Source organism: Hyla sarda, chromosome 4 (assembly GCF_029499605.1).
Source record: "Hyla sarda isolate aHylSar1 chromosome 4, aHylSar1.hap1, whole genome shotgun sequence".
NCBI classification, from domain to species: domain Eukaryota; kingdom Metazoa; phylum Chordata; class Amphibia; order Anura; family Hylidae; genus Hyla; species Hyla sarda.
The window spans coordinates 196,744,961-196,771,607 of NC_079192.1; the positions used below are offsets into that span (position 1 = coordinate 196,744,961).

General features: G+C 44.3%; 1 protein-coding gene across 3 annotated transcripts in view; it reads left to right on the forward strand.

Moving 5' to 3' along the window:
- Positions 1–26,647, forward strand: part of LOC130368872 (uncharacterized) — a 192,531-nt gene that overhangs the window by 80,204 nt on the left and 85,680 nt on the right. Inside the window, exons 1-2 of one of the 3 annotated variants that reach the window (XR_008892592.1) lie at positions 20,379–20,656; positions 24,646–24,960. The gene's annotated coding sequence lies outside the window, so the exon portion shown is untranslated. Of the gene's footprint in view, positions 1–20,378; positions 20,657–24,645; positions 25,283–26,647 lie in introns of those variants that run through there. The other 2 variants (XR_008892593.1, XM_056573209.1) reach the window with 2 other exon arrangements.

Here is a 26,647-nt window from a genome sequence, read left to right on the forward strand (position 1 = left end):
CTATTTTGGAAACTACACCCCTCAAGGCACGTAACAAGGGGTCCAGTTAGCCTTAACACCCCACAGGTGTTTCACGACTTTTTGTTAAAGTTGGATGTGTAAATGATTTTTTTATCACTAAAATGCTAGTTTTCCCCCAAATTTTACATTTTTACAAGGGATAATAGGACAAAATGCCCCCCCAAAATTTGTAACCCCATCTCTTTTTAGTATGGCAATACCCCAATGTGTGGACGTCAAGTGCACTGCTGGTGCACTACAATGCTCAGAAGAGAAGGAGTCACATTTGGCTTTTGAAAAGCGGATTTGGCTGAAATGGTTATTGGAGGGCATGTCGCATTTAGGAAGCCCCTATGATGGCACGACACCAAAAAAAAAACACATGGCATACTATTTTGGAAACTACACCCCTCAAGGAACGTAACAAGGGGTACAGTGAGCCTTAACACCTCACAGGTGTTTGATGACTTTTTGTTGGTTGTGTAAATGAAAAAAAATTATTTCACTAAAATGCTGGTTTTCCCCCAAATTTAACATTTTTACAAGGGGTAATAGGAGAAAATGACCCCCAAAATTTGTAACCCCATTTCTTCTGAGTATGGAAATACCCAATGTGTGGATGTCAAGTGCTCTGCTGGTGCACTACAATGCTCAGAAGAGGAGGAGCACCATTGAGCTTTTGGAGACAGAATTTGGTTGGAATAGAAGTCAGGGGCCATGTGCTTTTACAAAGCCCCCCATGGTGCCAGAACAGTGGAACCCCCACATGTGACCCCATTTAGGAAACTACACCCCTCACAGAATTTTATAAGGGGTGCAGTGAGTATTTACACCCCACTGGCATTTGACAGATCTTTGGAACAGTGGGCTGTGGGGCGTAAATGCTCACTGCACCCCTTATTACATTACATGAGGGGTGTAGTTTCCAAAATGGGGTCACATGGGGGGGTCCATTGTTCTGGCTCTATGGGGGCTTTGTAAACACACGTGGCCTTCAATTCCGGACAAATTTTCTCTTCAAAATCCCAATGGCGCTCCTTCTCTTCTGAGCATTGTAGTGCGCCAGCAGAGCACTTTACATCCACATATGGGGTATGTTCTTACTCAGAAGAAATGGGGTTATAAATTTGGGGGGGGCTTTTTTCCTATTTTTCCTTGTGAAAATGAAAAATTTTGGGTAACACCAGCATTTTTGTGAAGAACATTTTTTTTTTCATTTTTCCATCTAACTTTGAAGAATTTTCATTAAACACCTGTGGGGTGTTCAGCCGCACTATACCCCTTGTTACGTTCCATGAGGGGTGTAGTTTCCAAAATGGGGTCACATGTGGGTAGATTCTTTTTTTGCGTTTATGGCAGAACTGCTGTAAAATCAGCCAGCCCTGTGCAAATCACCAATTTAGGCTTCAAATGTACATAGTGCGCTCTCACTCCTGAGCCTTGTTGTGCACCCGCAGAGCATTTTACGCCCACATCTGGGGTATTGCGTTACAAATTTTGTGGGCCTTTTTTTTTCCTTTTAACACTTGTGAAAATAAAAAGTATGGGGCAACACCAGCCTGTTAGTGTAAACAAATAAAAAAATTTACACTGACATGCCAGTGTCAGTGTAATTTTTTTACACTAACAGGCTGGTGTAGCCCCCAACTTTTCATTTTCATAAGGGGTAAAAGGAGAAAAAGCCCCCCAAAATTTGTAGTGCAATTTTTCCCGAGTACAGAAATACCCCATATGTGGCCCTTGAAATACGACAGGGCTCCGAAGTTAGAGCGCGCCATGCGCGCCAGAAATGCTGGGAGTTGTTGTTTTGCAACAGCTGGAGGCTCCATTTGGAAACTGCCGTACAATGTTTTTCATTTTTATTGGGGGGACAGTGTAAGGGGCGTATATGTAGTGTTTTACCCTTTATTATGTGTTAGTGTAGTGTAGTGTTTTTAGGGTACGTTCGCACTGGCAGAGGTTTACAGTGAGTTTCCCACTAGAAATTTGCGACGCCGCGAAAAATTTGCCGCAGCTCATACTTGAAGCAGGTAACTTACTGTAAACCTGCCCGTGTGAATGTACCCTGTACGTTCACATGGGGGGGCAAACCTCCAGCTGTTTCAAAATTGGACTGCACTGTGCGTTACCGCACAGAACCCCTGCTCATGAGCATTGGACTGCATCACGAAAAAATTGAACTTTTTGTTTTGCCCAACTGCACCTCTAAAGTCCTGCCATGGCTCCAACGCCACTCTCCTACCCTTGATTGGACCACCGGGGAGATCAAGAGCTGGGGTGCTTCTTGCCACAAAAAATGCCTCACGTCTGCTCCCAGTCCCGTCAGGCAAGCCTCAGTGCCTCCTCCTACACCTGGTCTCCCCAAGGCCTATCAGGACTATGCTTTGCCTCCTCATAGCCTTCGTCCTGGTAACACTCTGCCCCGTACCAAGCTTCACCCTCTGCCCCCCCTCCCCATTCCCACTCCTTCTGTACTGCCTGCCGTTGATATGTATACCCAGGACTTCTCTGTCCTCCAGAAGGAGACTCTACAATCGCTCCCAAAGTCCTCGTCCCTGGTGGAGCGACAACCGGACAAAAAGAAGGGGAGACCTAAGGGGGGGGTACTGTTATGCAAAGCACTCCGAGTCCCTGCTCCTCCCCGGAGCGCTCGCGGCGTTCCTCTCTCTGCAGCGCTCCGGTCAGACCCGCTGACCGGGAGCGCTGCACTGACTCTGCCGGCGGGGATGCGATTCGCATAGTGGGACGCGCCCGCTCGCGAATCGCATCCCAAGTCACTCACCTGTCCCAGTCCCCGGCTGTCACGTCCTGGCGCGCGCGGCTCCGTTCCTTAGGGCGCGCGCGCGCCAGCTCTCTGAGATTTAAAGGGCCAGTGCACCAATGATTGGTGCCTGGCCCAATCAGTCTAATTAGCCTCCACCTGCTCCCTGTCTATTTAACCTCACTTCCCCCTCACTTCCTTGCCGGATCTTGTTGCCTTGTGCCAGAGATAGCGTTATAGTGTTTGCCTTACCAGTGTTCCTGACCTCTTGCTATTGCTATTGAATACGAACCTTGCTACCTGCCCCGACCTTCTGCTACGTCTGACCTTGCCTCTGCCTAGTCCTTCTGTCCCACGCCTTCTCAGCAGTCAGCGAGGTTGAGCCGGTGCCGGTGGATACGACCTGGTTGATACCGCCGCAGCAAGACCATCCCGCTTTGCGGCGGGCTCTGGTGAATACCAGTAGCAACCTAGAACCGGTCCACCGACACGGTCCACGCCAATCCCTCGCTGACACAGAGGATCCACATCCAGCCTGCCGAATCCTAACAATATCTTAATCTGTTCTGTGTGTTTGCTTCTCACTTTCCTATCTTTAATTGGATGTTTCTGTAATCATTTTGGCAATACTGCCTGTCAGGGCAGAATCTATTTCGTGCAACAGATTTAAACCTGTGCAACACACACAAAAAAAAACAGATGGCCAACAGATTAGTGAATCAGGGGGGAAAAAACTGAGTAGAAAAGAAAAACACTCCACATTAAACACTTGGGTTTTTGTAAATCAGGACCTATGAGTGTATGAACAGTATTATAAGTATTATGAACGCATGAATAGTATAAATACAATGAGTGCATGAATAGTACAAACGCCATAAACATGTGAACAGTATAAATACTAAGAGCGTATGGACAGCATAAATGCTGTAATAGTATGAACCGTATACCTGCCCATAGCATATGATTATTATAAGTGCCATGAACGTGTGAAAGTATAAAAAGAAAAACGCTACAAGCGTGTGAACCATATAAATGCCCTGAGCGTATGAACAGAAAAAACCCTATGAGCACATGAACAGTTTGACATCTCGAGGAAGACCTGTCCGGAAAGAGTAACAATTCATTAAACTGACCCAAAAATTGTCCCCACCTACCCAGGACCATACCACTAACCTGATGACTACTTACACCGAAATTAAAGAAAGCTGCTTGAACCACCTAAAACTAAAAGAAAAGAACAAAATTAAGTAACAGACTGATGCTAACCTACCTTGTTTATCAGAGAATAACATGGAGAAACAGACAATAGAGAAAAGACCGAAATACCTAATGCCCCCGTAACAAGATCAGTACATGTAGTCTGCAACTAATATATATCAAGATCGTGATTGCTGACTGACAAGCCAGCAGGCTCCCGGAAGGTGAAACACTAAGAACATAGGAAAATGTGACCGACGTGACAAAGCCGAATAACCTGAAGATGAGTCAGGACGAGTAAAAAACACTACTCGATATGCTGTCATAATTGTGTAAGGGCATGAATAAAAGTGACTGCTCTGAAGACATGTCAGTAATAGGTGCAAACCAAGGTCACCCCTGAAGGCATGTCAGGATAGCAGTAACCAGGGCTTAAAAGTCGAATTGATGTGAAACTGATGATTCCCCCTGAAGATGAGTCAGGATTAACGGTAAATCATCACCTATGAATAGGTAACCGTTGCTCTGAAGGCGTGTCAGTAACCAACAGTCTGCCATGATTACCCCTGAAGACATATACTAGTAACAAATGACAATGATGGAAAATGCCTTGAAAACGTGTCAGCAACATTACTCTGTGGTGACTGTGCCTGAAGATGAGTCAGGACTACCGGTAAATCACCACCTATTGCAACAACCCGTGTTGATTGTATGCATGCTCTCGACTGTCAGTACTTTGTCTATATACAATGGTATATGCTCGAGTGTAGTGACTAGTCCCAAAGGAACCGTGCCAGGACTACCAGCGACTATCACGTGTCGGAATTCGTGTAAACATAAAGCGCTTTATCGTGCGTAAAACAAAAGAGCGTGATTATACTACAACCAACCTTCTACTGCAGCACTATCAACGATGAATGCTGGGTATGACTGGGAATGCACACAATCTGAGGATAACACAAAATGATCGATTACATTGCCGTATCCCTCCTTGACATAGTTATACCTCTACACATGTGCATACATATACACCTACACGTGTATCCTTGCATGTGACGGCATCCCAGCATTACAACCAGCCGGAATGCTTTACCAGCCACATGCACGGAGCAAAGCACAGTTACCCACCCCCCGCCACCGGCGAAACCGGTAAGTACCGGAAACCACAATCATATCCCAGTTAAAACTCTGCAAGTTAGGAAACTAGCCCCCCACCGTACAAACAAGGCTGGGGTAGAGTATAATAAGACAGTAAAAGTGTGACTGAAATAACCATATCACCGGGAATCGGCACTTACCACCCAGAGCACAGGGAATCCTTGTCACCACGCTAACAAACCTCCGCAACTGATAATCCACTGCACTTCTGTCGGGGACATACGAGCTCACAGAAGTGCACAGAGAACTGAAAACACCGCCAGAGGCACCATATTCACCTGTAGACGGGTTGGCGTGTGTTTATATATCCAACGCTCCTCCCACAAATACAGCCTGATAGGCTTAACACTTCTCACTGTAAGAGGTATATACCTTATGGGAATAAAAGGGTCAGGAATAAATGAAAACCAATGTGGATGAATAAAAATGTTAAGGGGGCAATAAATGACAAAAATAAAGCATTTAAACTACTAAAACAGGACGGCAGTGAAGAAGCATTAAAAAGCTATAGAGAAAAATTTAAATTATGTAAAAAAACTGATAAAAGCCACAAAAAGAGAGATAGAAAGACTCATTGCCAAAGAGAGTAAAACTAACCGCAAAATGTTCTTTAACTATATAAATAGCAAAAAGGTCAAAAATGAAAGTGTTGGCCCTTAAAAAAATGATGAGGAAGAAATGATAGACGGGATCAGGAAAAAGCAAATATATTAAACAAATTCTTCTCCACTGTATTCACCGAGGAAAATTAAATGCCAGGTGAAATACAGCGAGATAAGCTAAACTCCCCAGTACAGGTCATCTGTCTAACCCAGGAAGAAGTACAGTGCCACATACAAAAAATCAAAATTGATAAATCACCAGGTCCGTGTTCTAAAGGAATTAAGTAATGTAATAGACAGACCCCTATTTTTAATATTCAAGGATGCCATAGTGACAGGTAAAGTTCCCCTGGACTGGTGCATAGCAAATATGGTGCCAATATTTAAAAAGGGGTCAAAAGGTGACCCCGGGCATTATAGACCTGTTTGTTTAACCTTCGTTGTATGTAAATTGTTTGAGGGTTTTCTAAGAGATGCAATTTTGGAGTCTCTTGATAAAAATAAATATATGACCCCATATCAGAATGGATTAATGAGGGATCGGTCCTGTCAAACTAACTTGATCAGCTTTTTTGAGAAGGTGATGGATTTTTCCAAAGCATTTGATACAGTGCCACATAAAATGAGAAGGATTGGGCTGGGGAGAATGTGTGTAAGTGGGTAAGTAATTGGCTCAGTGATAGGAAACAGAGGGTGGTTATTAATGTTACTTATTCTGATTGGGTGACTGTTACTAGTGGGGTACCACAGGGGTCAGTCTTGGGCCCTGTTCTATTTAATATATTCATTAATTACCTTGTAGAGGGGTTGAATAGTAAAGTAGCAATCTTTGCAGATGATACTATACTCTGTAAAGCGGTAAACACTATAGAGGACAGTGCACTGTTACAAATGGATCTGGATACATTGGAGGTTTGGGCTGAGAAGTGTCAGATGAGGTTCAACACTGATAAATGTAAGATAATGCACATGCAGGGACATTTATCATCGTTGCTTTGGTAAGCGAGTTCTGTAGGCATGTTTTTTCTTGCTTTTGTGCGTTTTTTTTTACCACTTTTTTTCCCCTAAAGTTACTAAATCATTTTTTTTCTTCTCATTTTCAGATCCGTGTATCTTGTGGATTACCTTAGATTCAGGGGAGTACAGTGATCAGCATTTTTTTTGTATAATGTTAATAAAATGGTTAATGAGGACTTTTGGGAGAGTGTTTTTTTTTTTTATTAATTTTTTTTTCAATGTGTTGTTTTTTTATTTACTTGACAGGCTTAGTAGTGAAAGCTGTATTATAGACAGAGTCCATTACTAAGCTGAGGCTTAGCGCTAACCCCCAATTATTACCCCGGTACCCACCGCCACAGGGGTGCCGGGAGGAGCCGGTACCAACAGGCCTGGAACGTCAAATATGGCGCTCCTGGGCCTAGGCGGTAACAGGCTGCCATTATTTAGGCTGTGGAGGGCCAGTAACAATGGTCCTCGCCCACCCTGGTAACATCAGGCTGTTGCTGTTTGGTTGGTATTTGGCTAAAAATAAAAATAGGGGGAATCTTATCTTTGTTTTGCATAAATAATTATTTAAAAAAAAAACGCATAGGGTTCCCCGTATTTTTATTTTCAGCCAAATACCAACCAAGCAGCAACAGCCTGAGGATACACGGATCGGAAATGAGAAAAATAGGCTAATACATTTATTGTCACCCATCCACGCATGACTACAACTCCCAGCATGCCCTTACAGTAAGGATATGCTGGGAGTTGTAGAGGGGGGGGGCGGGGTAACAATCTCCCGCACCACATGACTACAACTCCCAGCATTTCCTTACTGTAAGGGCATGCTGGGAGTTGTAGGGGGGCGGGTGACAAGCCTGTCACCTGCCCCCTGCTGCACAACTACAACTCCCAGCATGTCCTTACTGTGAGGGCATGCTGGGAGTTGTAGTTATGTGGTGTGGGAGATTGTCACCCCCCCCCCCACCCCCCTACAACTCCCAGCATGTCCTTACTGTAAGTTGTAGTTGTGCGGCAGGGGGCAGGTGACAGGCTTGTCACCCGCCCCCCTACAACTCCCAGCATGTCCTTACATTAAGGATATGCTGGGAGTTATAGTCATGTGGTGCGGGAGATTGTTACCCCCCCCCCCCCACAACTCCCAGCATATCCTTACTGTAAGGGCATGCTGGGAGTTGTAGTTGTGCGGCCGGGGGCAGGTGACAAGCTTGTCACCTGTCCCCCCCCCCTACAACTCTCCCAGCATGCCTTTACTGTAAGGGCATGCTGGTATTTGTAGTCGTGCCAGCGAGGGAAGCGGGTGGTAATGCACTCCGCTCCTTGGCTGCAGTGATCAGAGAATCACTGTAATTTCATATTTCCTACCGGGTCACGTGACATGGGACCCAGTGGGAAATTTGAAATTACACTAAACTCTGCGGCACTGTAGTAAGGAGCCCGGGCTGACATAATACTGCAGCCGCTCGGGACTCCCGCAGACGGGCAGGGAGATGTGCAGAAGCCGTCCCTGCCATCTCTCGGCGTGTACCGCAGTGCTGATGGATGACAGGGACGGCACCTACACATCTCCCTGCCTGGCTGTGGGAGTTCCGGGCGGCTGCAGAGTTACATCAGCCCGGGCTCCTTACCAGGCGCTGCGGAGATGATAGTTAACGGAGCCCGGGCGGCTGAAGTGAGGCTAGTCCAGGCTCCTTAGCAAGGCGCCGCAGGATATGTGAGAAGCCCATGCGGCTGAAGATTGATGCCAGCCCGGGCTCCTTTTAACATCTAGCGGAGCCACAGAGCTTTTAATCCCTAATGTAATATCAAATTTCCCGTGATTGGCTGCTCGGTCCTGGCCAATCACGCGACCCAGCAGGAAATATGAAATTACATTAGGGGAAATAGAAACTCCGTGGCGCAGAGGTATGTTAAAAGGAGCCCGGGCTGGAATCGCTCTGCAGCCGCCCGGGTTCCTCCGATTCTGTACCCGCTACCCTAATATAATGATGGGGCTGGGGACACTGCATTACAAAACCCCCAACCCCCTTGTCTTCCACCTGCCCGCGCCGCACATTGTCCGCCTGCTACAATACTACAACTCCCAGCATGCCCTCACTGTATGGGCATGCTGGGAGTTGTAGTCTTGCAACAGGTAGCAGACAGATTGGAGATGTGTGGCGCAGGAGACAAGGGGGATGTCATTATGTTAGGGTAGCAGGGTTAGAATCAGACAGAGCCCGGGCGGCTGCAGAGTGATGTACAGTTGTAATATTTTTCCCGCTGGAGCCGTGATGTCGGCTGCCAGCGGGAAATATAAAATTTGCTCTCAAAAGCCGTTTTGTACGCCAGCTCTGGGCTGGCTTACATTTACGCAGTTTTTGAGGGCTTGCGACTTTTTTTTTTTTGCAGTTGCGACTGTCGCAGTTAATAAATACCAGACTACCCGTAGTCCATTTTAAAATTTTTACTACGTAGTTAAGTTTTGGAAAACTTGCTTTTCTCGCTTTCCAGCCAAAATGTTGCACGAAAAATCGCGTAGTCTCAGGTGCGACATTTGTGCGACATTTTTAACTAAAAAAAATTAACTAAATCGCTTGATAAATGTCTGTCATGGTGAGGAAAAATCCGAGCTGGGATTATGTATAAAATGGGAGCACACTTGGGATGACTGACATGGAAAAGGACTTAGCAGTCTTAGTTAATAGTAAATTTAGCTGTAGTGACCAGTGTCGGGCAGCTGCTGCCAAGGCAAATAAAATCATGGGGTGCATCAATAGGGGCATAGATGTCCACGACAAGGAAATAATTCTACCGCTGTACAAATCACTAGTCAGACAACACATGTGTACAGTACTGGGCACCAGTGTACAAGAAAGATATAGTGGAGCTGGAGAGGGTTCAAAGACGGGCAACCAGAGTAATACGGGTTGTCAGAATTACAATATGCCAGAGTGACTACACAACAAGAACAGTGCCAGCCAACATTAGTTTACATAGTTATCCACATACATATTTGTGTCCGCCTCCCTTGTGGGATATTTGCATTGACTCTCTTAAAGATGATAGGTACTACTTAGCAGTAATCTCAAGGATTACCCAGCAGAGCCATAATTTGTCGCACTTGCTCTTCATGCAGAGGATCTTTTACAGATTTGTGAATTTACAGTAGTTTTCAGTGTACAAAATGATTGGACCTGGGAAAGCCATTGTATGTTAAAACTACTGTATGTTGAGACTACAACTATGGAAAACTGCTTATTGGTTCTAAAGCAGCGAAATGTCAAACTGAAATAAGAAAACAAAAAATGTACGTGTTTATTGAGTCAGACATCACAGCATCATGTGGCAGAGGGTTTCATAGTCTCATTGCTCTTACAGTAAAGTATCACTGTCTGTAATGATGGTGAAACTTTTCCTCTAGACGTAGAGGATGCCCTCTTGTCATGGTTACCGGCCCAGGTAGGAAAAGATCACTAGAAAGATCTCTGTACTGTCTATTTATATATTTGTATATTGTGATCAAATCGCCTCTAAAATGTCTTTTCTCCAAACTAAATAATCCTAAACTTGATAGCCTGTGTTAGTACTGTAATTCTACCATACCATTATTTATCCTTGTTGCCTCTGCACCCTATCCAGTTCAGCCATGTCCTTCTTATACACAGTGCCTTGCAAAAGTATTCACCCCCCCTTGACTTTTTTCGTAGTCACTTTGGATAAGGCTCTATGGGGGAGATTTATTGAGGAAAAGTTGCTGAGTTGCCCATAGCAACCAATCAGATCGCTTCTTTCATTTGTAAAGAGGCCTCTGAAAACTGAAAGAAGCGATCTGATTGGTTGCCATGGGCAACTCAGCAACATTTCCTCTGGACAAGGTTTGATAAATCTCCCTCTATGAGCTTGCCACATCTCACCACTGGGTTTTTGCCCATTCCTCTTTGCAAAACTGTTCCAGCTCCTTCAAATTGGATGGTTTGCGTTTGTGAACAGCAATCTTTAAGTCTGACCACAGATTTTCGAATGGATTGAGAATCTGGACTTTGACTAGGCCATTCCAACACATTTACTTGTTTCCCCTTAAACCACTCTCAAGTGTTGCTTTACGTATTTTGGGTCATTGTCCTGCTGGAAGGTGAACCTCCTTCCTAGCCTCAAATCATGCACGTAGTGGTACAGGTTTTGCTCAGGAATATACCTGCTTTTAGCACCATCCATCTTTTCCTCAACCCTGACCAGTTTCCCAGTCCCACCTGATGAAAAACATCCCCACAGCATGATGCTGCCACCACTATGTTTCACTGGGGGTATGGTGTTCTCTTTGATGGCCGAAAAGATCAATTTTAGTCTCATCAGACCAGAGCACCTTCTTCCATACATTTTGGGAATCTCCCACATGCCTTTTCTCAAACTCAAAATGTGCCTTTATAGCTGGAAGTAATGGCTTTCTTCTGGCCACTCTGCTATAAAGGCCAACTCTATGGAGCGTATGGCTTATTGTCGTCCTATGTACAGATACTCCAGTCTCTGCTGTGGAACTCTGCAGCTCCTCCAGGGTTACCCTCTCTGTGCTGCCTCTCTGTTTAATGCCCTACTTGCCCGGTCCGTGGGTTTTGGTGGGCGGCCATCTCTTGGCAGGTTTGCTGTTGTGTCATGTTTTTTCCATTTGGTTATGATAGATTTGATGGTGTTCCTGGGGATCATCAACGATTTGGATATTTTTTTTATTATAACCTAACCCTGACTTGTACTTCTCTACAACATTGTCCCTTACTTGTTTGGAGAGTTCCTTGGTCTTCATGGCAGTGTTTGGTTACTGATGCCTCTTGCTTAGGTCTTGCAGCTATGGCATTTCAAAAAAGGTGTGTATATGTAATGACAGATCATGTGACACTTAGATTGCACACAGGTGGACATCATTTCTCTAATTATGTGACTTCTGAAGGTAATTGGTTGCACCAGAGCTTTTTATGGGCCTCCTATCAAAGGGGATGAATACATACGCACATGCCAATTTTCTGTTTTCTATTTCCAAAACAATAGTTTTATTTATATATTTTTCTCATTTTACTTTACCAACTTAGGCTATTGTGTTCTGATCCATCACATAAAATTCTGATTAACAAAACATTGAACTTAAGGCTGTTATGTACCAAAATGCGAAAAAAGTCAAGAGGGGGGGGGGCATAGTTTTGCAAGGCACTGTACAGGTGCATAATATTGCACACAATACTTCATATGTGGTCTGACTGATGATATACTGAGGCACATCTATGTTCCTGTCACAAGCCTCTATGTCTCTCTTAATATATCCCATGACTTGGTCTTGGCAGCAGCTGTCTGGCACAGGTCACTAAACTTTAGTATACTTCCCATTAGTACCAAGTCCTTTTTTAGTAGAAGCGTTTCCTAAGTTGGAGACCAACTTTGCAATACTGTGACCATCTTAGTTGGTCATAACTTAAGTGCAGCAAGTTATATAAGCCGTGCAGACACATTGGGATTTACTAAGTCTAACTATCTAACTAGTTTAGACCTGCTTTTTTATGGGCTAACACCTGTAATGCTCCAGGAAGCACAGCTGCAACAGTTGCAGCTATTGCCTGTGTGTCTCTGGAAGGCTTCGTGCAGTGAGGGGGTGTGGCACTCCCCCAGCTCACACAATAGGATAATTAACAAGCCAGGAGCCTGCACAGAGCCCTGCTTGTTCCACCCACACTTCCTGTATTTGGTCTCCTCACAGAGACAGACAGTCAGTAACTGCAGGGACAGCATTTTTTCACCCAAAAATTAAAAAAAATTTAACCAATGTATATTACAAATATACAGATAATGGTACTATCTGCAATATATATAAAATTTTTGCTAACGACAGGCACACTTTAAGGCCAAAGTGGGCTGTGTCCTTAAGGGATTCAAGGAATACTATCATAAAAAAAAGAAAAAACTTTGACATGTTGGCCAAACATAGTCTTGCTTCTGAGACCCACTGTGATTGCTACTAATAAGCCCGGGAAGTTGATGGTAATGCGTCCCTCACTCCCCGGAGAATGATGCGGTCCATGTTCACATCAGCATTGCAAAGTTACACATGCTGATAACGGGGCTGGGTGTAGTCTGTCACAACGGATCCCGAAAGTTCCCATGAAATTTGAATTGGGTCCGTTAAGTTTCCATTAGATGTCCATTATTTTTCAGGATTTTAGTGGCGTAAAAAAACCTGACATGTTATTATTGGCACCCTTATCTTAATATTTGGTTGCACACCCTTTGGAAAAAATTACTGAAAGTAGTCGCTTCCTATAAGCATCAATAAGCTTCTTACACCTCTCAGCCGCAATGTTGGACCACTCTTCCCTTGCAAACTGCTCCAGGTCTCTCTTATTGGAAGGACGCCTTTTCCCAACAGCAATTTTAAGATCTCTCCACAGGTGTTCAGTGGGATTTAGATCTGGACTCATTGCTGGCCACTTCAGAACTCTCCAGCACATTGTTGCCATGCATTTCTGGGTGCTGTTTGTGGTCATTGTCCTGCTGGAAAACCTAAGATCTTGGACGCAAACCCAGCTTTCTGACACTAGGCTGTACAGTGCGACCCAAAATCTGTTGGGAATCCTCAGATTTCTTAATGCCTTGCACACATTCAAGGCACCCAGTGCCAGAGGCAGCAAAACAACCCCAAAATATCATTGAACCTCCATTCTTTGTAGGCCTCATTCTGTTTTTGGTAAACAGTATAATGATGTGCTTTTCCAAAAAGCTCTATCTTGGTCTCATCTGTCCACAAAATGTTCTCCCAGAAGGATTTTGGCATACTCAAGTTCCTTTTGGCAAAATGTAGCCTTTCTTATTTATGTTTCTGTGTCAGCAGTGGGGTCCCCCTTGGTCTCCTACCATAGCGTTTAATTTCATTTAAATGTCTACGGATAGTTTGCACTGACATTGATGCTCCCTGAGCCTGCAAGACAGCTTGAATATCTTTGGAACTTGTTTGGGCTGCTTATCCACCATCCGGACTATCCTTTTGTGGACACCATTCATAAATTTTTCTCTTCCATCCACTCCCTGGGAGATTAGCTACAGTGTCATGGGTTGCAAACTTCTTGATAATGTTGGGCACTGTGGACAAAGGCAAATCTAGATCCCTGGAGATGGACTTGTAACCTTGAGTGTATTGATATTTTTCCACAATTGTGGTTCTCAAGTCCTCAGACAGTTCTCTTCTCCTCTTTCTGTTGTCCATGCTTAGTGTGACACACACAGACACACAATGCAAAGACTATGTGAACTTCTCTCCTTTTTATCTGCTTTCAGGTGTCATTTTTATATTTCCCACACCTGTTACTTGCCCCAGGTGAGTTTAACCCCTTATCGACCCTGTTTTTTTTTCTCCATTTTTGCACTTTCATTTTTTCCTCTTTACCTTTAAAAAAAAATCATAACTCTTTAAATTTTGCACCTAAAAATATTTTTTGCGCCACCAATTCTACTTTGTTATGACATCAGTCATTTTACCCAAAAATCTACGATGAAATGGAAAAAAAAAATCATTGTGCGACAAAAAGGAGGAACGTAGGTGACCATCCTCGTGTCCTCCAGCTGTTCGGGACGCCGCGATTTCGCCAAGGCGGTCCCGTACAACCCACTGAGCTAACCGGCACTGATTAGCTTTCACTTTAGACGCGGCGATCAACAATGAACGCTGCGTCTAAAGGGTAAATAGTGCCGGTGCTATTAGCCACAGGTCCCAGCGTTGTTCGGTTCCGGGCCCGACCCGCTATGACACGGGGCCATGCCGTGGCCCCGCGCTATAGAAATGGAGAGGACTCAGGACGTACTGGTACGTCCTGGGTCGTCAAGGGGTTAAAGGAGCATCAAATGCTTGAAACAATCTTTTTTTTAACAATTTTGAAAGGGTGCCATTTGGAGTTTGGTGTGACATTATGTCCAATTTGCTTTTTTTCTTCCCTTTTTCTGTTTAGTTCAAATACACACAAAGGGAATAAACATGTGTATAGCAAAACATGTGTTACTGCAATTCTTTTCTGTGAGAAATACTTCATTTTCTAGAAAAAATTCAGGGGTGCCAACATTTACAGCCATGACTGTAACTAACATTTGCAGAGGGTATCAGAAGACGATCAAAACCCGGTATGATCAAAACTTTTGACATGTCTGGGCAACATATCAAAAGTTTTATTTATTTTTTATTTTTATTTTAAAACTACCATGAATCGAACAAGCGATAGGCTGGGTTCACACCACGTTTTCAGCCATACGGGACCGCATGCAGCTGGGGGGAGCTAAAACTGGGTAGATTATGGTTTTAGGTGCAGTGGAAAACTGCATACGGGGCAAAATCTAGCCGACCGGAGTCAGCATTTCACAAAAGAATGATGTAATTTAGTACAGGTAACTGAGAAAACATTAGTGCAGTGAGGGGGAAGAAAGAATGGCAAGGTAGACCTATTAAAGACTACAATAGGAAAAGAACATCATGAAAAAGAAACTTAAGAAAAGTAACTGATACTATCACATACCCACAAATAAAAAAGTATTCTCATCAAAAGTTAGAATAATCAAAAATTTCTATTTATTTAACGCTTGTTATTTGTTTAAGGTATCAGGTATATGGGGGAGCTTTATCAAAACCCGTGCAGAGGTAAAGTTGACCAGTTGCCCATGGCAACCTATCAGATAACTTCTTAAATTTTTAAAGATACCTGTAAAAAATGAAAGAAGCGATCTGATTGGTTGCTATAGGCAACTAGTCAACTTTTTCTCTTCACGTTTTGATAACTCTCCACCATAATTCTTATTTTCGTTTTTATTATTTTTGCTAAGTTTGTTAAAATTACAGTGATTATTTCAAGGTATCCTCCATGTTCCTGCAATATGCAGAGCTTGTGATTTACTATGGTTAGTCTTAAACTTAGAAATCAGTCTGAAAAGATGTAGGACCTGACGTGTGTGATACTCTGGCGCTTAGGCATCTTATCCCCTATATAAAGGATAGGGGATAAGATGCCTGATCGCGGGGGTCCCACTGCTGGGGACCCCCGTGATCTTGCATGCTGCACCCCGTTAAAATCAGACGCCGGAGCGTGTTCGCTCCGGGTCTGATTACTGTCGATCACGAGGCCGGAGCAATGTGATATCATGGCTCCGCCCCCATGTGAGGTCATGCTCCGCCCCTGTGTGAGGTCACAGGTCAATGCAGGCCTATGGTAGGGGGTGTGATGGCTGTCACGCCCCCTCCCATAGACTTGCATTGAGGGGGTGGAGCGTGACATCACACAAGGGCGGAGCCGTAATGTCACAATGTGCCGGCCCCGTGATCGTCAGTAATCAGACCCGGAGCGAACACGCTCCGGGGTCTGATTTTAACAGGGTGTGGCGTGCAAGATCACGGGGGTCCCCAGCGGCGGGACCCCCGTGATCAGGCATCTCATCCCCTATCCTTTGGATAGGGGATAAGATGTCTAAGCGCCGGAATACCCCTTTAAGGTTGAACATAATGCCTATGATTCCTTCATTGTAAATGCCCAAAATCTGACGTTCCTGTCTCTAGGTCTGCATAAGAGTCTCCATTACCAAAACAAACAAGAACCGTGAGAGAAGGCATACCTGTCATGTTATGTTACATATTTGAAAGGCACAGAAAAAATTTTGCATAAGGATGGATGTGAGAAAAAGATTTTATGAAATTTTTTCAAAATTTGTTTTATGTACAACCGATCTACTCAAAGGCCATTGGGATCTGTTTCTATAGGGCATGGTGTACGACGTGAAGCGCCGCGGAGGTATTATCATTCCCCTCTCTCGGAAGTGCAGATCATTGTGCCTATCATTGTAATATATCTTCTGTGGTAATTGCAGTAATACCTCATCCTGGATGTGCTGTATGTCAACAAACATATCTGTGTCGGTAGCTGATCTGCTCTCAGGCTCTTAGTGGCTCAAGAAGATTTATTACAAAGTTTCAGTACAGCTTGTGCTCACTTCAGAATATTTATTTATTCAAAACCAGATTTCCCATTCCCATTAGATTAATGACCCTTCCTGCCCATTTTGCAATGCGTAAATATATCCAAAAAAAATAAAAAAATACTTCATTAAAATACTTTTATTTTGATAGCATTTCTGGATTTGTGGGTTGCTGTGCTGTTGTAGCTGTTTGAGGAACAATGCAATAAAAATTTTTTTTTTTTTTTTTTTTTTTTTACATTTTAACAAGTAAACAATTCTTTATATGGATTCTAGTTCAAACCTTATATCTGTATTATGTATATAAACACTTCACCAAACAGGGATTATGGAAATATGAGTCCTCTGCATGATCGCCTAGGCTACCACAATAACATGAAAGTAGAGTGTCAGTAGCTGACGTACATTTTATTGCAAACCTGGCAACCGCCAAACAAAACAAGAGATGTATAAGACTGCAAATGTAGGCATGCTTGAAATAAAAAAAAGAATATGTTTTAAAACTTTATTCACACTAAGTGACTCTTGAGAACTAAGCAAAGGAAACAAAGCGATTTGCATTAAATGTAAATTATGTGTAATTTGGAACAACTTTTTTGGCACGTACTAGCGACAAAAGTTTTAAAGGAGTACTCCAGCATGGGAAAATTGCCCGTCATACTGCCTGCAGTAAAAAAAAACATACAGTATCTTCTGTCGTTTCCCCAGTTCCTCTAGTAACCCGCTCCGGCCTCCGCCGTAATCATCTCTGATGCCGGTGGTCGGCAAGTCATGCACTCAGCCAGTCACTGGCCTCAGCGAAGTCCGGCCTCGGCCGGCAATAGGCTGAGTGGCAGTTTGACGTTCTCCAGGATGGGAAAATTGCCCATCATACTGCCGGCAGTAAAAAGAAAAAAGAGGTACATATCTTCCATCGCTCCTCCGGTGCCTCTGGTAACCCGCTTCGGCCTCCACCGCGATCTTCTCCGTTGCCGGTGGTCGGCGAGTCATGCACTCAGCCAATCACAGAAGGGAAGTCCGACCTCGGCTGGCGATAGGCTGAGCAGCAGTTTGACGTTTTCGGCCCAGACACCTGCTGCCGGGGCCGTAAAAATCAAACTGCCGCTCACCCTATCGTTGGCTGAGTCGGACTTGCTGTGGCCGGTGACTGGCTGAGTGCAGTATGACACGCCGACCACCGGCAACAAGGAAGAGGATCGCGGCAGAGGCCGGAGCGGGTTACTGTAGGCACCGGGGGAGCGACGGAAGGTATGTACCTCTTTATTTTTTTACGGCCGCAGTATGACGGGCAATTTTCCCATCCCAGAGTACTCCTTTAAGTGTTCAGACCTCTACTGTTTAAGAGAAAAAGCGAAGAGAAGTTCACACTTGGCACGTTCTCGCCCGGCTCCATGTCACTTGATTGAGACACACTCAAAATGTAAACAATGGAGCGTGTCTTGATCACATGACACAGAGTATGGAGAAGTGCGTGCAGCAGTACAGACTTCCAGCTCGTTCTCCTGATCAATGGAGGAGTGAAATTCCATAGTATGCATGCGCCCTAAATGTTTGATGCAGAAGTAGTGTAGGCCCAGAAACTTAAATGCTGCTAGAATGGCCCCATCAACAGGTTGCTATTGCAGCTGAGCCTAACAAGGACCTTAAAGGGGAACTCCGGTGGAAACAAGTAGAAAACTAATTTTAGAAAACAAACTGGTGCCGGAAATATAAACAGATTTGTAAATGACTTCTATAAAAAAAAAAATGTAATCCTTCCAGTATTTATCAGCTGCTGTATAAAACAGAGACATTTGTGAATTTCTTTTCTGTCTGACCACAGTGCTCTCTGCTGACACCTCTGTCCATGTCAGGAACTGTCCAGAGCAGGAGAGGTTTGCTATGGGGATTTGCTCCTGCTCTGGACAGTTCCTGACATGGACAGAGGTGTCAGCAGGGAGCACTGTGGTCAGACAGAAAGCAAATTCAAAAATAAAAGAACTTCCTGTGGAGCATAAAGCAGCTGATAAGTACTGGAAAGATTAAGATTTTTAAATAGAAGTGATTTACAAATCTGTTTAACTTTCTTGCACCAGTTGATTTAAAAAAAAAAATAATTCCACCGGAGTTCCCCTTTAAAGTTTGTCAAGTAAGAGAATTTGTCAGGCATAAACATATGGGATATCGCCATGTGTGTAAATGTCCAAACTAACAAAATGTAACATTGCACAGTAAATTGGGTAAACATAAAAAAAAAGTCCAGGATTGCTGATTTTTGGTCACTTTATATACCAGAAAAAATAAATAGAAAACAATCAAAATGTGCAGCTGGTTTTCAACAGAGCCGCAAAGCGGGATGGAATGGCAGCGGCAGGCGGCACCCACGTCGGTACCCCTGGCATGATCCGTCTACACAGGTTGCCCAGATGTAACTTGGCACAGATGGTATAGCGTAGTCAGGACAAAGCACAGGTCAGAAGGCAGGCGGCAAGGAAGCGTAGTCGGGTCACAGGCACAAGGTCAGAAGGCAGCCGGCAAAGGAGCAAGGTCAGGTCACAGGCACAAGGTCAGGAGGCAGGTGGCAAAGGAGCAAGGTCAGGTCACAGGCTGGAGGTCAGAAACACTGATATGGCACACACTATGAGATGCTTTCTCTTAGGCACAAGGCACGAAGATCCCGCACCATAATAGGGAGGTCCTGGACTAATATAGAGTCCACCCAGCAAACAACAATTATGGGTGTACTGGCCCTTTAAATCTAGCAACGCCAGCACGCACGCGCCCTAAAGGAAGGGGATGCGCTCCGGGGAAGCACAGAGCAAGAACAGCCGGGAGCAGCGAGAGGTGAGGAGATGCCCGGGACTAGCAGGCGGGCGAGTCCCGGAGCCGCCACAGACACTAGATGGGGAGCACTCATGGCCGGAGCGTTGCCCCTAGCAACGCCCTGGACACGCGTGCTGGTGCGTTTCGCACCGCCAGTCCCGGGACCAGCAGAGACAGGAGAGAGAAACATGGACAGAGTGAATAAAAGTGAAATGCGAAGAAACACCCCGCCTCCCCCAATGAAAAAAAAAATAAGTAGCAAAATGGCAGGGTTTTTTTTATTTATTTTTTTATTTTGCCCCACCAATATTTTTTTTGGTTTCGCTGTTCATTTTGTGGTAAAATGAGTGCAATTGGTGGCACAAAAAACAAGCCCTCAAATTGGTCTGTTTGTGGAAAATGGAAAGCATTATGGCTATTAGAGGAGGAGGAAGAAAAAAAAACAAAGAAGCAAAAAAAATAAAAGTTAATATAAAGAATTTTAACCCCTTAAGGACCAAGCCCATTTTGACCTTGAAGGAGAACTGTCACCTTGATCACCCACACTAAACCCAATACAATGGGTTATAGTGTGGGTGACCAGGAATCCAAAGAGGGGTCACTTACTAAAATGTGGTTCCCGAAATATTGGCGTGCGAAATTCCCCTTCTGAATTCAGGGTGTCGCGCGCAGGAGGCAGGGCCCCGCCGGCTGGCCGCACCTGTTTCTTTTGGTCTTCTCAATTAGGCGTCCCTTTAGTTAGCATATTTATATTCTGCGTCTCTACGTCATAGTGATGTGAGTCGCATGTCACGTGAGTGCTGTGCTCTGTCGGTAGAGCGCATGCGCAGGCAGTTTACCTACAGCTCTCACATGACTACAGCTCTCACATGACTACAGCTCTCACATTACTGCTTTCAGCAGTCAGAGCTCAGGACATGAGAGCTATATGTAAACTGCCGGCATATGCGCTCGGACAGCACAGCGCTCACGTGACATGCGACTCTCACCACTAGGACGTGGAATGACAGAATATGAATATGCTAACTAAGGGGACGGCTGATTGAGAAAATAGAAAGAAGCAGGGGCAGCCAGTCGGCGGAGCCCCGTGTCTTGCGCACGACTCTCTGGATTCAGAAGGGGAACTTTGACAGCCAATATTTCGGGAACCGCAGTGCCAATTAGAGTAAGTGACCCCTCTTTGGATTCCTGGTCACCCACACTATAACCCAGTACTGAGTTTAGTGTGGGTGATCAAGGTCACAGTTTTTCTTTAAGGACCAGGCCAATTTTATTTTTGCTTTTTCGTTTTTTCTTCCTCGCCTTCTAAAAAAGTTATAGGGGTCAGAAAATAACAATTTTACACATACTAATTTTAGTGCATGTAGTTATAATTTTTTTTTAAAGGAATAAAATAAATCATAATTCTTTAAATTTTGCACCTAAAAATCCATATGATGGCTTATTTTTTGCACCACCAATTCTACTTTGTAATGACGTCAGTCATTTTACCCAACAATCTACGGCGAAATGGAAAAGAAAATAATTGTGCGACAAAATTGAAGAAAAAACACCATTTTGTTACTTTTGGGGCTTCCGTTTCTACACAGTACATTTTTTGGTAAAAATGACACCTTCTCTTTATTCTGTTGGTCCATATGATTAAAATTATACCCTATCATTATATGTTTAAAATTGTCCTCTTCTGACCCCTATAACTTTTTTATTTTTCCGCATATGGGCCGGTATGAGGGCTCATTTATTGCTCCGTGATCTGAAGTTTTTAGCGGTACCATTTTTGCATTGATAGGACTGATCGCTTTTTATTCATTTTTTTCATGATATAAAAAGTCACCAAAAATGCACTATTTTGGACTTTGTTATTTTTTTGCACGTACGCCATTGACCGTGCGGTTTATTTAGCAATATATTCTTATAATTTGGACATTTTTCGCATGCGGTGATACCACATGTTTATTTTTTATTTACACAGTTTTTTGTTTTTATTTATGGAAAAGTGGGGTGATTCTTACTTATATTAGGGAAGGGGTTAAATGATCTTTATTAACAATTTTTTCCCTTTTTTTTTTTGCAATGTTATAGCTCCCATATGTTGCCCGTGAGCGCTGTTCTGCCCCCCAATTAATTATCAGCCTAGCGCTATCCCCATCCCCATCCTCCTGTTTGTTGAGGCCGCCGGCGCTGACACTCTATACCAGTGGTCTTCAACCTGCGGACCTCCAGATGTTGCAAAACTACAACTCTCTGCATGGATGCTGGGAGTTGTAGTTTTGCAACGTCTGGAGGTAGGCAGATTGAAGACCACGGCTCTATACTGTGCGGTATCCCTATGCCCGGGCTGCAAAAAACAAACAAAATAAACTTTTACTCACCTCCCATTGGTCAGGTACCGGCTTCATCTGCTTCCCAGGGGATGGAACGTCGGACAGCCGTCAGCCTATCACCGGCCGCAGCGATGTTCCGCCTCAGCGGCTGATAGGCTGAGCCCACTGTCATTTAAGAAGCCGTCCAGAGCTCCTTGCATGACAGTGGGCTCAGCCTATCAGCGGCCGAGGCGGAACATCGCTGCGGCCGGTGATAGGCTGACGGCTGTCCGACGTTCCCATCCCCAGCGTAAGGCCGACGTCAGAACATGCCGTTAGTTTATTTTGTTTACCTTGTTTCAGCGCCAGCGGCTGCAACAAACAGCACGAGGATGGGGGCAGCACTGGGCTGATAATTAATTGGGGGGGGGGGGGGAGGATGAGGAGGAAATACCGTTTTATACCGTGGAACCGCCGAAAGTTACAAAAATACCGTGATACACACATTTGCTCATACCATCCAGCCCTATATATATATATATATATATATATATATATATATAACTCAATGTGTGTGTGTGTTTGTATGTGTGTATGTATGTATGTTCCACAAAAACGTCAAAACGGCTAAAGATATTAACATGAAACTTGGCACACATGTTACTTATATGTCAACAACAAACATAGGATAGGTGATTTAACCCTTACTCACCCCCATTTGCCAGGGGCGGGGCTTATGTTTAAAGTCCCATACAACTCTATAGGAAATATAACTGCATAACTTCCAAACAGCTGGAGATATTTCGATAATACTTGATCACATGTTACTTATATGTCCACTTAAAATATAGGATAGTTAATTTAACCCTTAACCACCCCCATTTGTGAGTGTCTGGGTTTTTGTTTAAAGTCCCATGAAAATCAATGGGAAATGTATGTTCTCACATAACTTCTGTACGGCTGGAGATATTTCAATACCTGGTACACATATTATGGGTCGGGATAGGAGGTCGAGTTAGGAGGTCAGGATTTGAGGACGGGATTTGAGAATGGGATGGGAGGTCTGGATATGAGGACGGGATAGGAGGACGGGATAGGAGGTCGGGAGAGGAGGTCGAGATAGGAGGATGGGATAGGAGGATGGGAATGGAGGTTGGGATAGGAGGTCGAGATAGGAGGACGGGATAGGAGATCGGGTTAGGAGGTCGGGATGAGGAGTCGAGATAGGAGGTCGAGATAGGAGGTCGAGATAGGAGGTCAGGATAGGAGGTCGAGATAGGAGGTCGGGATAGGAGGTCGAGATAGGAGGAGGGGATAGGAGGATGGGATAGGAGGTCGAGTTAGGAGGTCAGGATATGAGGACGGGATAGGAGGACGGGATAGGAGGTCAGGATAGGAGATCGGGATAGGAGGTCGAGATAGGAGGAGGGGATGGGAGGATGGGATAGGAGGTTGGGATAGGAGGGTGGGATAGGAGGTCGAGTTAGGAGATCAGGATATGAGGGGGAGATAGGAGGTGGAGATAGGCGGACGGGATAGGAGGTCGGGATAGGAGGACAGGACAGGAGGTTGAGATAGGAGGTCGGGGTAGGAGGACTAGATATGGGGTTGGGATATGAATATATGGGGATTGGATATGAAGTCAAAAGCTTCCTCCTCTGTTGATTTTCTTCCCCAACAAGGATGAGGAAGGAAAAACCGGGCAACGCCGGGTACTCAGCTAGTATATATATATATATATATATATATATATATATATATATATTTGTATTAAATAAAATATTTTTCACTTACATTTTGTTTCTTGCTGAACAGTGTAACCAACACCTAAAACAATGCCAGAATTGCTGTTTTTGCTAATCCACCTCCCAAAACTTTTATATATTTGAAAAGTAAATATGGGTCTTGGAATGTGGGAACACAAAAATAAATTGCATTGGAGAGTGGTCTGCCTGAAGAAAATGACTACTATGCATGATGTATGATAGACTGAAAATCCATTACACCAAATCAGATCAGGATAAGGGGTAGGTCTTCTCAAAGAGGGGGTGTCTGGAGGTGATTTACTGTATATAAATTTGATATAGCTGTTAATCTGTTTGCCATGAACTGTTGCAGTTTTGTTGTATGGTTTTTGGCTGCACAATTTATAAATGTGTGACATTTCAGTTAGCATGTTCCATGTGTGAAAACTGTTCAGCCATAAACTACTGCACAAAACAATTGCATCACAAAACCACAACGATTCTGGGTTATTGGTCCCAGCCCAAAGTTAATCCATTTTTCATACTACATTGTGTTGTTAAAACCGAACCCAAAAACAGTTACTTAATTACAACTTGTTTGACATTATTGACATGTCAAAAGTTTAGATCGGTCAGGATCTCAGCGCTGAGACTTCCTCTAATCTGCTGATCCGGAGACAGGCTCCACAGCTCAGCTGGGGAGTGAAATACGCGACTGTGTGCCTAACCTGACTATATATACAGATCTAAGGGGGTTTCGAGAATGGGGACCCAAGTTTTCCATTAGAATGGAGCAGCAGGTCACAGGCGCACTACTGCTCCTCCATTCCTTTTCTATGGCAGCTGTCAGAGATAGCTGAGTAAAGCAATGGAACAGCCACGCACATGCCCGGCCCACTTCTTCATTCTAACAGAAGATTCGGGTCTCCATTATCAAGATTGCATGGTACCCCAGCAGTCAGACCCTGTGATCAGATCCCCTATAACTTTGCCAGTTAGGAAAATCGCTTTGGCATTTTTCTAGGTAATTTTCTTGGTAGGAAACTACATTAAAGTAGAAAAAGACATAACATTACAGCTAAACTATTTTTTTTTATATGTTCTAGGCATTGGGTTGGCATCTTTAATGGATCTTTGTTCCTGCTGAAGGATAACATGGAGGACTGCAAGCAGCAATTGAGAACTTAAGCAGCTTACTGGCACACTTAACATTATACAACATACTGGTTTCAAGAATCAGAAGAGTGTGAAATATGTAATAGATTATGCTGGAAATTACCTTATAAGAGTTCCCAGAACAATAACATTGTGATTCTTGGAGTTTGAACTGAATGGCTCTCTACAAAGAGATTGTATTCTTTTTATGCCAGTTATAAGCAAAGGAAAAGCAAGTCCTAAGCCGTTGCAAGCAGCTTTTTCAGGTATGTTGAAATACTTTTACTTTTCAAGTATAGCAGGGTATTTGTTGTATTCCATACTAGGGATCGACCGATTATCGGTATGGCCGATATTATCGGCCGATAATCACGATTTTGGGCATTATCAGTACCGGCAATTACCTTGCCGATAAGCCGATAATGCCCCGCCCTCCGCACCGTCCCCACTGCACCGCGAACACCCGCGACCCGCCGCACCGCGACCGCCCTCCGACCCACCGCACCGCGTGACACCCCCCACCATAGTGCTGGGCGGTATACCGGTATGGATTTTTGCCCATACCGCTATACCGGTCGGGCCCTTCCCCCACCCTCCGAGTCAATAAAAAAAATTAAACTTACCCGTAATGGGGGTGCTCCGGGCCATCCATCCTTCCTTCCTGTAGTGTCCGGGGGCATTCCAGGTGGAGGGTGAACCGGTCCGGGCTGTCCTTCTCCGGGGGTCATCTTCTCCACTCCGGGCAGGCTCCGGCCTAGTACGCTGCATAGACGCCGCTACGCTGTGACGTCACGTGCGTCGCTGCGTGCGGGCGTCACTATGCAGCGGCGTCTATGCTGCCCTACTAGGCCGGAGCCTGCCCGGAGTGGAGAAGATGACCCCCGGAGAAGAAGGACAGCCCGGACGGGTTCACCCTCCACCCGGAATGCCGCCGGACACTACAGAAAGGAAGGATGGATGGCCCGGACCACCCTGATAGGTAGGGGGAGAGAAGCGGGTGGTGGCGGCGGCCTATGGCACCGCAAAAGCCACTGCAGTGCATTGATTTAAAGCTCCCGCTTTAAATCAATGATCTGCAGCGGTGTCGAGGGGGGATAAATAGCCGATAACTTATACCGGAATATCGGTATAAGTTATCAGCTATCGGCCCTAACCTCCACCGATTATCGGTATCGGCCCTAAAAAAACGATATCGGTCGATCCCTATTCCATACCACAGATTGTTGAAGGGGTTTTCCTAACTGGGAACAAGGGCTCCCCTTGTGGCTGCCTAAAATGGTTTGGAACCTAAAACTGCAGAAGCGCTATTTTATGCAATTTGTGTTACTCCCATTGACTTTAACACACACATGAGCCTTGACTTCAGTTTGACATTAAGTTTGAGTCTATTCTAGCAACAACAAATGTCAAGACATATTACATACATAATTGCTTCTCAGATTTTGGCATTTCCATTTCTTTGCTGGCTCTTCGTTCTCTAACTATTGGTGCCATTACTTTTGGCCCCAAAATGCTATTGAGGGCTTAGATAACCATGAAGGAGGAAATCACTACTCAGTTTTATAGACAGGAGCATTTTAAAGGGAGTTTCAGGGACTTTGAGATGAACCCTCAGGATAGGCTATCATTAATCAGTTGGGTGCCAGTTAGATGTTGATATTTGTACTTAGATTGTTGTTTGGTTAAATTTGGCATTCATGTCTCTTACATTAATGTCAAAACATTTTATATGTATGGGTATTTTGTATGCATTCAAGTTTCATGTTCAATAACCATTGAAATACTTGTGATTTGTTCTATTCTAACACTTTACACAGTACTTCTCAAGTTATTTTACTTTTATTATCACAAGAGATATTATTGTGGCAATAGTAGAACAAAAAGCAGATGCATATCATCATTCCCACACCTCTCTGTTTTCTTCCCCTAAATGTTCCATACCCTTAAATGGCA